At 39.9% G+C, this 8,747-nt stretch overlaps 1 long non-coding RNA gene across 2 annotated transcripts; it reads left to right on the forward strand.

Moving 5' to 3' along the window:
• Positions 1 to 3,195: 3,195 nt before the first annotated feature.
• Positions 3,196 to 8,060, forward strand: LOC137149002 (uncharacterized). Of its 2 annotated transcripts, none has more exons than XR_010918643.1 (3): positions 3,196 to 4,414; positions 5,083 to 5,224; positions 7,931 to 8,060. It is a non-coding gene; the product is annotated as an uncharacterized lncRNA (long non-coding RNA). The 2 variants fall into 2 exon arrangements; XR_010918642.1 differs by having other exon boundaries at positions 3,196 to 4,244.
• Positions 8,061 to 8,747: the final 687 nt, after the last annotated feature.

An 8,747-nucleotide genomic window follows, 5' to 3' on the forward strand; every position in this document is an offset into this window, starting at 1 on the left:
CTGATTGTGCACATCCCTCTGCTATCTGGATTGGAAACAATGGTGGAGACTGGGGTATAGAATAGCCTCGGGCATTGTCACGGGCCTATAGAGCCTTTCACTTACAGATCAAATCTAGTCCAGGTTGGGAGCAACTAAAAGTAGTTACCACCTGATGGATATTTGCTGGCCTATGTGAAATGAATTAGTGTCTCATTCCTGTTCCTCATAGGTCTTCATATGAAAAATAAAATATCAACTGCTACAACTAGTAACCTTGCTGGCAGTCTCACCAGCTAGTCCAGGACTGAACTGAGACTCAGGGTATGTCTACACTTGCAGTTAAAAACTGGTGGATGGCTTTTGCCAGCTGACTTGAGCTAAGGGGCTCTGGCTAAGAGGCTGTTTAATTGAGGTGCAGATATTTGGGCTCTACGACCCTGTAAGGGGAAAGAGTCCCAGGGCTTGGGCTTCAGTCTGAGCATGAGTGTCTACTCTTAACAGCCCCTTAGCCTGCGCCTGAGTCAGCTGGCACAGGCCAGTTGCAGGTTTTTAATTGCAGTGTAGACATACTCTCATTAGTCTTCTACCACTATTGGCCTTATCCTGCAAAAACTAACAGGCTTATCTTTATGTACTTCAGTAGTCCAATTGATTTCTATCGGACTACTTGCAGTGTATTAAGTTAAGCATGCATGTAAGTCGTTGTATGATTGAAGCCTAATTGTGGTCTCTCCAGAAAACAGTTTGAGGCAGTCAGAAGAAAGCTAGAGTGTGGGAAAGACACCATGATTATACCTGTTCTGTAGATAAATGAAGCTCTTCATTCTGTAGAGCTAGTAATCTGGCACCTTTCTTGAGCACGAAAATGGGAGGGAAGTGAAAAAGATTTAAATAGTTGACCTTCCATTGTCTTCCATCTGTTTGTATGTTAATAAGTGACAACGGCATCTCATTATATCCAATATCCTATTGCAGTTTGTCTTGCAGAGAGCAGCCAATAAATTATTAGTTTATTACTGTTGTTGTCATCATTTTAAAAGAAAAGAATTACATCTAATAGTTCCCCCCTTTCCTTTCTATAATTATTCACTGTTACCTTCAACTATTGTGTACTGTGCTACCTAACAATGTCCTTCCTGTCACAAATTCTCTCCGAAGATCACTATAAAATAAAGATTAACTGATATACGGATAACCATTGTTTGGAGGTGGGGACAGGTTTAACAAAACTGAGTGGGGAAAAAATGCAGCCTCTACAGTAATAGGAGGTCTTTAAATCTAGTCAATAAACATTTAATAGAAATGGAAGGAAATTAAAAGTAAAAACAAATGTTTGTCATCTCCACCAGGAACACCAAGAGATATGCGTGATGATATTCTTGGTAAGAATGAATGATTAAGTGGATAGGCAAAAACTGTACAGTTTGAGGAAAATGTTCTGCTATATTTATCCAGGATGGGTGTCACAATTACTGCTGCAGCTGAGCTATTGACAGAGATGCTCAAAAGACACTCAGTGAAAGCAATGTGGTCTAGTGGATGTGGCGCTGACCGAGGAGTCAGAAGATAACTGAAGTGCTGATTTGTGACCTTGGACACGTCACCTCCCCTCTCATCCTCTGTTTGTAGTGTCAATTTAGATTGTATGGCTGTCTCTTCATGTGTGTATGAATTACAAACATGCTAGCACAAGGGGTCTTAGACACTCATGTAATACAAATAATTAATAATCATCATTTTTCTGAGTTAAACTAGAGAAGTCTTAGCAGAGGGTAAGTAGAATGACAGGAGAAAAAGATAGCAAAGCTTATACTAAACCATATTCAGAGAAATATTTTTAGCTTATAGGAAAACTTTCCCTTGGGATGAAAATGTGACCTCCATTGGACAACAATGCCCCCTCTCTGTGACTTCAGACATTATATCCCACTACTAGTCACTTTTCAACCTTCTGGACAACATTTTTTTCCACTGTTATTTTCCACTGCAGGCAGAATGTGTGCATTCGCCCTTATACATACACACAAAAATACAATTAGGGGTTAGTTTTTATTTTAATGTACAGGCAAGTGAACCAAGTCCATGTAGCAGGTGACAACTCTTTCTAAAAATTTGATAAGGATCATTTTAATTCCTGCTTTTTTCATACAAAGTCAGGCAATTTCTCTGACATCATTCAGCTCAATATTTCCTAAATAGTGGCAAAAATGGTGCTCAGAAAGTTTTAACTGAAAATTTGTGAGTGGAACAAAACACAAAGTTTCCCCCTTGTGTCAGTTACTATGGACTCCAGCGGCTTGGAGGTGAGGGGTAGGGAGCAAGTTGTTTTGTTTTTGTTTTTTTAACAATGCACGAGTAAACCGTGTGGAAGTAGAAATGCATTTGCAATAACGAGTTATGATGTCGTTTGGAGCCGACTGCTTTAAATTTGCGCGCTGTAGCTTGAAGCATTGCACAAACTCTTGGTCTGCTGACTGCCTCCGTATCTTTGGAACCCAAACACACAGAGAGTGATTTGAAAAGCCGTTCTCTCTCTCTCTCTGTTTTGCGGGGTACTTGCTTTTGGTGCTTTTTTTTAAACAAGGCGTGTACATAAAAAAAAAATCACATAGCATTTTTAATCCACACGTATTTCCTTCCAGGATCTTATGATCCTCTCTTGATTCCCATTAAAATGCTTTTCTTTTTCTTTGCCCCTTCTGCCGATCGAATTTCAGATCAGCCAGGATATGCAACTAACCTTCCGGCACAACTGAACCCAACTGACTCAGAGAGATCAAAAGGCTTGATGCATTCATTAAAATTTAGCACAGCCCAGGCAGGATCTTGAATGCAGGCTCTCCTTTTGCATTGCAATTAAAGTGGGGGGGGGGAGAGGGATTCTTATTGTTTTATTTTTATTTTTTGCAAATGTTCTTGCTTTTGATTTGCAACTGGGGGGGGGGGAGTTTGGGGGGGCGGGATGAGAACAAAAGAGACAGATCTTTTTACCCAAGGATGACGTCAGTTTGATTTTACTGACAACTATTGATGCATGTGGAGCAATTGCGGGCAGATCCTCCACCCCCCGCCTCTTGGCACTTTGAAGGGGAAGCAATAATGTTAACAGTGCGAAACATGCGTCGTTGCAAATCTTGGGGCTTAAATACTTAACTTGATCAACTCCTGGTCACTTTGCAAGAGGTTTTAAATGCTTATTTGCTCTATGATCTTTATTAGGGCGGAAAACAAGCGGCAGAGGGAGGGAGCTGGAACAGCTAATAGGCACAGAGCAGAGAGAAGGCTTCAACCTAGGAATGTTGTTCATTACACCAGGCTAGGAGAGGACACAGTAAGAGAAAATAGTCCCTGTTTTCCAGCTCCCACACGGTTCCCTCCTTCCCCTTTTGACTGCCAGGGCAGGCAGGAATGGTTTTGAAATGCACAGGGTCGAGGGGAGCGCTCGGGCCTTTTTGGAGGGGAAGGGATGAGTGGGTGCTGACTCCTCCTGGCTCGCTCGGTCTGTGCATGTGAGTTAATGGTGTAAGGATCCACTGATCCTGTGATTGCGTGTGATTCTGCCTCAGTCACTCTCCGGGCTGCAGCAGAGAAATAGATTGAACCGGAGGAGCAGCCCGGCAGTGCGCAAAGCCCGGGCTGGAGATCGCCGGCACACGGAGCGCAGGACGGGGCTGTTCTCTTCTCTTGGAGTGAGGTGCGGGGAATGACTCGCTTACTTGAAACTTTCTGACTGACCTAAAGGAGGGGCGGGGAAGAGGAGAGCTTGGTTTTTAAAAGGAAAATGAACACATGGTGCCTCCGCCTGCAAAGCCACAGCAGCTTGAAGAAGTGAGCACTAACTCAGAGTCATGAACTTCTCCTGCTAATGCCTTCAGACTCAGGATTGCGTCTGCGCCGGAGAGGGGACTCTCACTCCCTCTGCGTGCAGAAAGTAAAGTGTCCACGGTCCTTCCCCCTTGCCGAGGATGATCTGAGCATGCCAGACATGAAGCTAAAACATCTTCAACGTTTGGTTTTAAACACACAGTCTGTTTTTATCCAGCTAGAGTGCGCTTCTTAAAAGATACCTGGGGTAGGAGAGACATTGCTACCTACTAGTGAGAGCAGGGGACCAGGAGATGTGCGTTCTATTCCCTAGCATGTCACTGACTGACTGCTTGTGTGACTTTGGGCAAGTGATCTCACCCCATCTGTACAGCTGGGATCATTTTACCCATCTACTGAAATTCCTCTAAGATCCTTGACTGAAAGATGCAATCAATGTAAGTTCCAAAAATGATATATATATCAAGAGAGAGAGAGAACAGACATTCCTATTTGGATATCATGAACTGTGTATTTTTACAAACTATATAAAAGATCTGAACTCCTACTGACTTCAAATAAGGTCACTCAGCATGTCTTAGAATCAGGTCTTTTGTGCTTATCAGAGGTAATGGCCTCGTGTAGCCAACTCTCATGATTTTATTGTGATTCTAAAGGTGTTTGGTGATTTCTTGTTGTTGTTGTTTTTAAGTCTCAGCTCCTGGAGTAAAATGATTATGTGAGAATATCAGCTTTCATTTAAAAGAAAAAAGTATGTTTCTGGCCCTCATAGTTTCAGAGAAAACTTGAAGATGTAACTTAAGTATAACTTACGGACTCAGAAACTAAAAAGAAAATAAAAAAAACCCCAATGTATTATGATTTTTTAAATCTCATAATTTTTTGGTGCCTGACTCACGATGGCGTTAGCAATATAGCATATGAGGTGATTTGCATTAAATTAGTCCTTATTTTGCTCCCTATAAAGATGCAGCTGATGTAGTTTAGGGCTAACCAAACTACTACTGTGGCTGTCCTAAATGCTATACGGAAGATTATGTCTGTCTTTATTAAATTACTCTTCCCTGCAGCTTGCCCCCTTGTATTTTGTAATGTAGATGTGGTTTTGACCTTTTTGAACTTCTATATAGAATCATTTTGTTGCCAAAGTATATTCATTTTGTCCAAATTATTACATTTATGCAAAACATGTATTTTACAAGATTTACAGACTAGTGTTTTGATACAAGGATGTGTTGTAAAATGAGAGACCCCATTTTACCTTGCTATTTGCAGTAGGCTTCAGCCCTTTCAACTGTTTGCAGTAGGGGAGATCTCCAGGAACTTTTCGACCTCTGTGTTTCTCAGACACATCCATACAGAATGTGCTGCTACTGTTCTACTCACTATGTGCAAGAGGAGACTGCTGTTTAAACAGGTAAACTCTATGTTTATTCTTAGTTCCCCATCATCATCACATAACCTGTTATATTTTCACATCTGCGATTCTATCTCTATTGAATGAATACTCCCTATTTTTTCCATGCACGCATGTCTGTCCCTTACAATGCTGCCTCCTCAGTCTTGCTGTTACAGCCAGAGCAAAGATTATTTTCTCTCCATCTTTCAGCACTTGGTTTCAATGGGGTTGGAGAGGGAAGATGTTCCTATACAGTAGGCTTGCACGCTGATATAAGCGGTTTGAAGCATTGGTCTGCTGATCACCTGGAGCTCTCTGCCATTGCATTCATATTTCCCACTATCTTGCACCTCCTTGTTTATCTGTTTGCAATTTCTTCTTTTTAACAGGTCAGCTAGTTTTATGGTAGCAGTTCACTCCCTTGCTGCCATAGCAGAAATTTCCAAAGATATAGCTTCTGAGTCCTTTGAGTTTCTCAGGAATTCTGTTCCATTTCAGTGCTCTCCTGCTGCAGCTCTGCTTTTCAGAGGCTTTGTCCACACTGGGAAAAAGCATCGTGTTAGAAAACGTGTTAACTAAGCCAGTGATGAACAAGGGTTTGCACTTAGCATGAATAAGAACAGATATGCTTCAAAGAGAGAGGCTGCTTTTAAGTATTTTGCTTTTTTTTTTCTTTTTCTTAAGAGCTTGAGCTCTACAGATAAAAGTGTCTATGCAAAAAACCAGAGCCCAGAGAGAAGGGGGCTGGAGTTCATTTTATTTCTATTTAAAGGGGACTCTGTCATGTTAAAAGATGATAATATTTAAAAAAAAATGTCTTTACCTATGTTACAATAACACCTTAGATTTTTAAAGTGGAAAGGATTTTTTAAGATGTAATGTACTTTTCACTCTTTAGGGTGCCTATTTACCTTTTTACTAAAGGTGTAGGGTTGATGCAAAACCCCATACTTGTCCCTCTCATTCAGATTTCTAAAACATCAATTTATTCAGGTACAGCCAAATGCTCACTGTAGAATCCAATACTATGGCTATCTTATTGTCTGGAAGGATAGTGATGTGGCTCATACTGATTGTACCTGGGATAACCAATTATATTTTGGGTTTTTATTATTTTAAATAAAGAGACTAACTTGTCAATTTCCATAGATCTCATTATCTTCATCAGTTCATTCACCTTTCATAAGAAAAACAAAGTTGAAGCCAGTTTTTATTTTATAAAAGTCTGAAGAACGTTATAATTGGCACATCTTATATTTAGCAATATTGTGAAATGTATCTTTTAGTCCGTAAATTTCTCTGCTCAGGTCCACCATGTCTGGCATTCTAGAGCACGAGTGGGTCCTTCTTTGTCTTAAAGGTGAAGGATCCACTTATGTGTACTAGACTGCCAGACAAGCTCTTGAAGGAGAAATTACCTTTTAAGGTCTCCCCGATAGCTGTAACCAGCTGTGGTGTACGCTAGTCATTTCTGGTTTAGATGCTATGTTTTTATGCATCATGGCCTTTAGCAGTACTTGAATATCAGCCGTGATTCAATGGAAGTATAAATACTGTCAATTCAAAAAAATGGGATGTTGTAGTAACAGGCCAAATTATAAGTGTTGTCAGTGCCTGCATTTTCACTTTATTGATTTACTCTGTGTAATGTGAAACTCCTTATTTAAATCTTCCATACAGATGTCATATTGGGTTAATTGCAAAAGCAACTGGATTTGATAATAAATATAGCACTGTAACATTCATTGATTCCTGGGATTGTGTGCATGTACATGCAGTAATTATGGGGTTATGATCCTTGATATTAAGGGGCAAGTAAGTCCCTTGCTCACAGTGTAAATTTAAGCTGCCAAAGGGTGAGCTTTACCTTACATGCCAGTTTAGATTGATATTGTAATTCTTTGTAGGGCTGGTATATGATTAGCTGTAAAAGGGTTCTCCTCGTACCTGAATTGTTTTAGAAGAGCATCATTTTATGTTGAATTAACAGCATGCTGTTAAGAATCAGTACCAATGTAAATGCAGAATAATGGCTTTATGTTGGCCATTACACCATGCACTATTTCACAATTGTTGAAATCCTTTCATTTCTAATCAGGTTGCTTTAGCTTTATCAGTCTACCACCAAGAATGAGAGAAACACAGAACTACTCCAGATACATAAGTGATGACACCTTTTGTACAGACAGAATTCAGTAACAACACTGATTAATTCCGGCTAACACAATACAAAAGTTGTTTGCTATTTCCCTTTGCTTCTGCTGCTCATAGTTATATTAGTAAGTTATTTGAACATGTGCCAGTCTAAATCAGAGGGAGAGAGTAAACTTTGGAGAGAAGAGGGAAGGGAGGGGAATCTAATGAAGGAAGAGGAATTAAAAAGATGGAAAAGAACAGTTATCAAGGAAAGGAGGAAAGGCTATAATGAGATGAGAGTTAGGAAATAGAAAAGGGGACATTGGAGGAACAGAAGGTTAAGAGGATGGGTGGGGGGAAGAGAAGGAATAATATAGGGGAGACAAGAACTGGAGCAAGAGGGAAATAAGCAGAGTAAGAAATAAAATAAAATTAGGGAAGTAAGTATGGAAGATATAGAAAAAACAATATACTACAAGTGTCCTTCATTTCTTGTAAGAATATGTTACGCTGAGCTGTAATTCACTGTGTTTGGCTCATACCTCAGAAGTGCAGGTCTGTATAATGAGTTTCCTCCTTTCATTCTAGCACCTGGATCACTCTTGGATAGGACTAGGCCTCCAGAGGTCACTATGGAGAATTGGTTTCTAATAAAGCTCCCCCATACACAGAATCTTGAAGCACTCATACAGAATACAATAAAAACTGATGCCACCAAATGAGTTTAGTTTCCCTTCCACTTTTTTGTATAGTTTGCTTTCCCAGAATCTTTTAATCAAGACTGGATGTCTTTCTGAAAGATCCACTCTAGGAATTATTTTGGGGAAGTTCAATGACCTGTGTTACACAGGAGGTCAGATTAGACAATGAAACTGGCCCCTTCTGGCTTTGGAATCTATGCATCTGTATAACGAATTTTTTTCAGTGTTAGATCAAATTGTATAATGAATTTTTTTCAGTATTAGATCAAACATATAACTTGAAAAAGTATACTGAAAAGAACACCGTGTTATAAAAATGAATTGTTTTGTATGAGAGTAAGATCATGTGTAGCCCTTCCTACATTATAAAGAATTATATGAGCTGGGTGATCAGAGGTGCTTGGCATTGAATTTGACTCAGTGCAAGGGAACAGAAGTAATGCACGAGGAGGGGAAGAGAAGAAGTGAGCACATTTATTCTTGTTAATAGTTTTCTGAATTGGCTATGCACTGGGGATGGTGCTGCTGACATGGGAGGGATGGGATGAAAACCCACTGGTTTTTAAACAGAGCTGTGGAATTACAACACTGACTTGAGAGGGGAAGCAAGACCTTATATGTATGACTTAAAAGAAGATCCATATTATACTTCTAGTATAATGATCGTAATAAGAGGGGTGCTCCATTTTCCTAGCAATGATCTA

This window comes from Emydura macquarii, unplaced genomic scaffold (assembly GCF_026122565.2).
Source record: "Emydura macquarii macquarii isolate MOO-44397 ecotype Brisbane River unplaced genomic scaffold, CSIRO-AGI_Emac_v2 contig_705, whole genome shotgun sequence".
Classification (NCBI taxonomy): domain Eukaryota; kingdom Metazoa; phylum Chordata; order Testudines; family Chelidae; genus Emydura; species Emydura macquarii.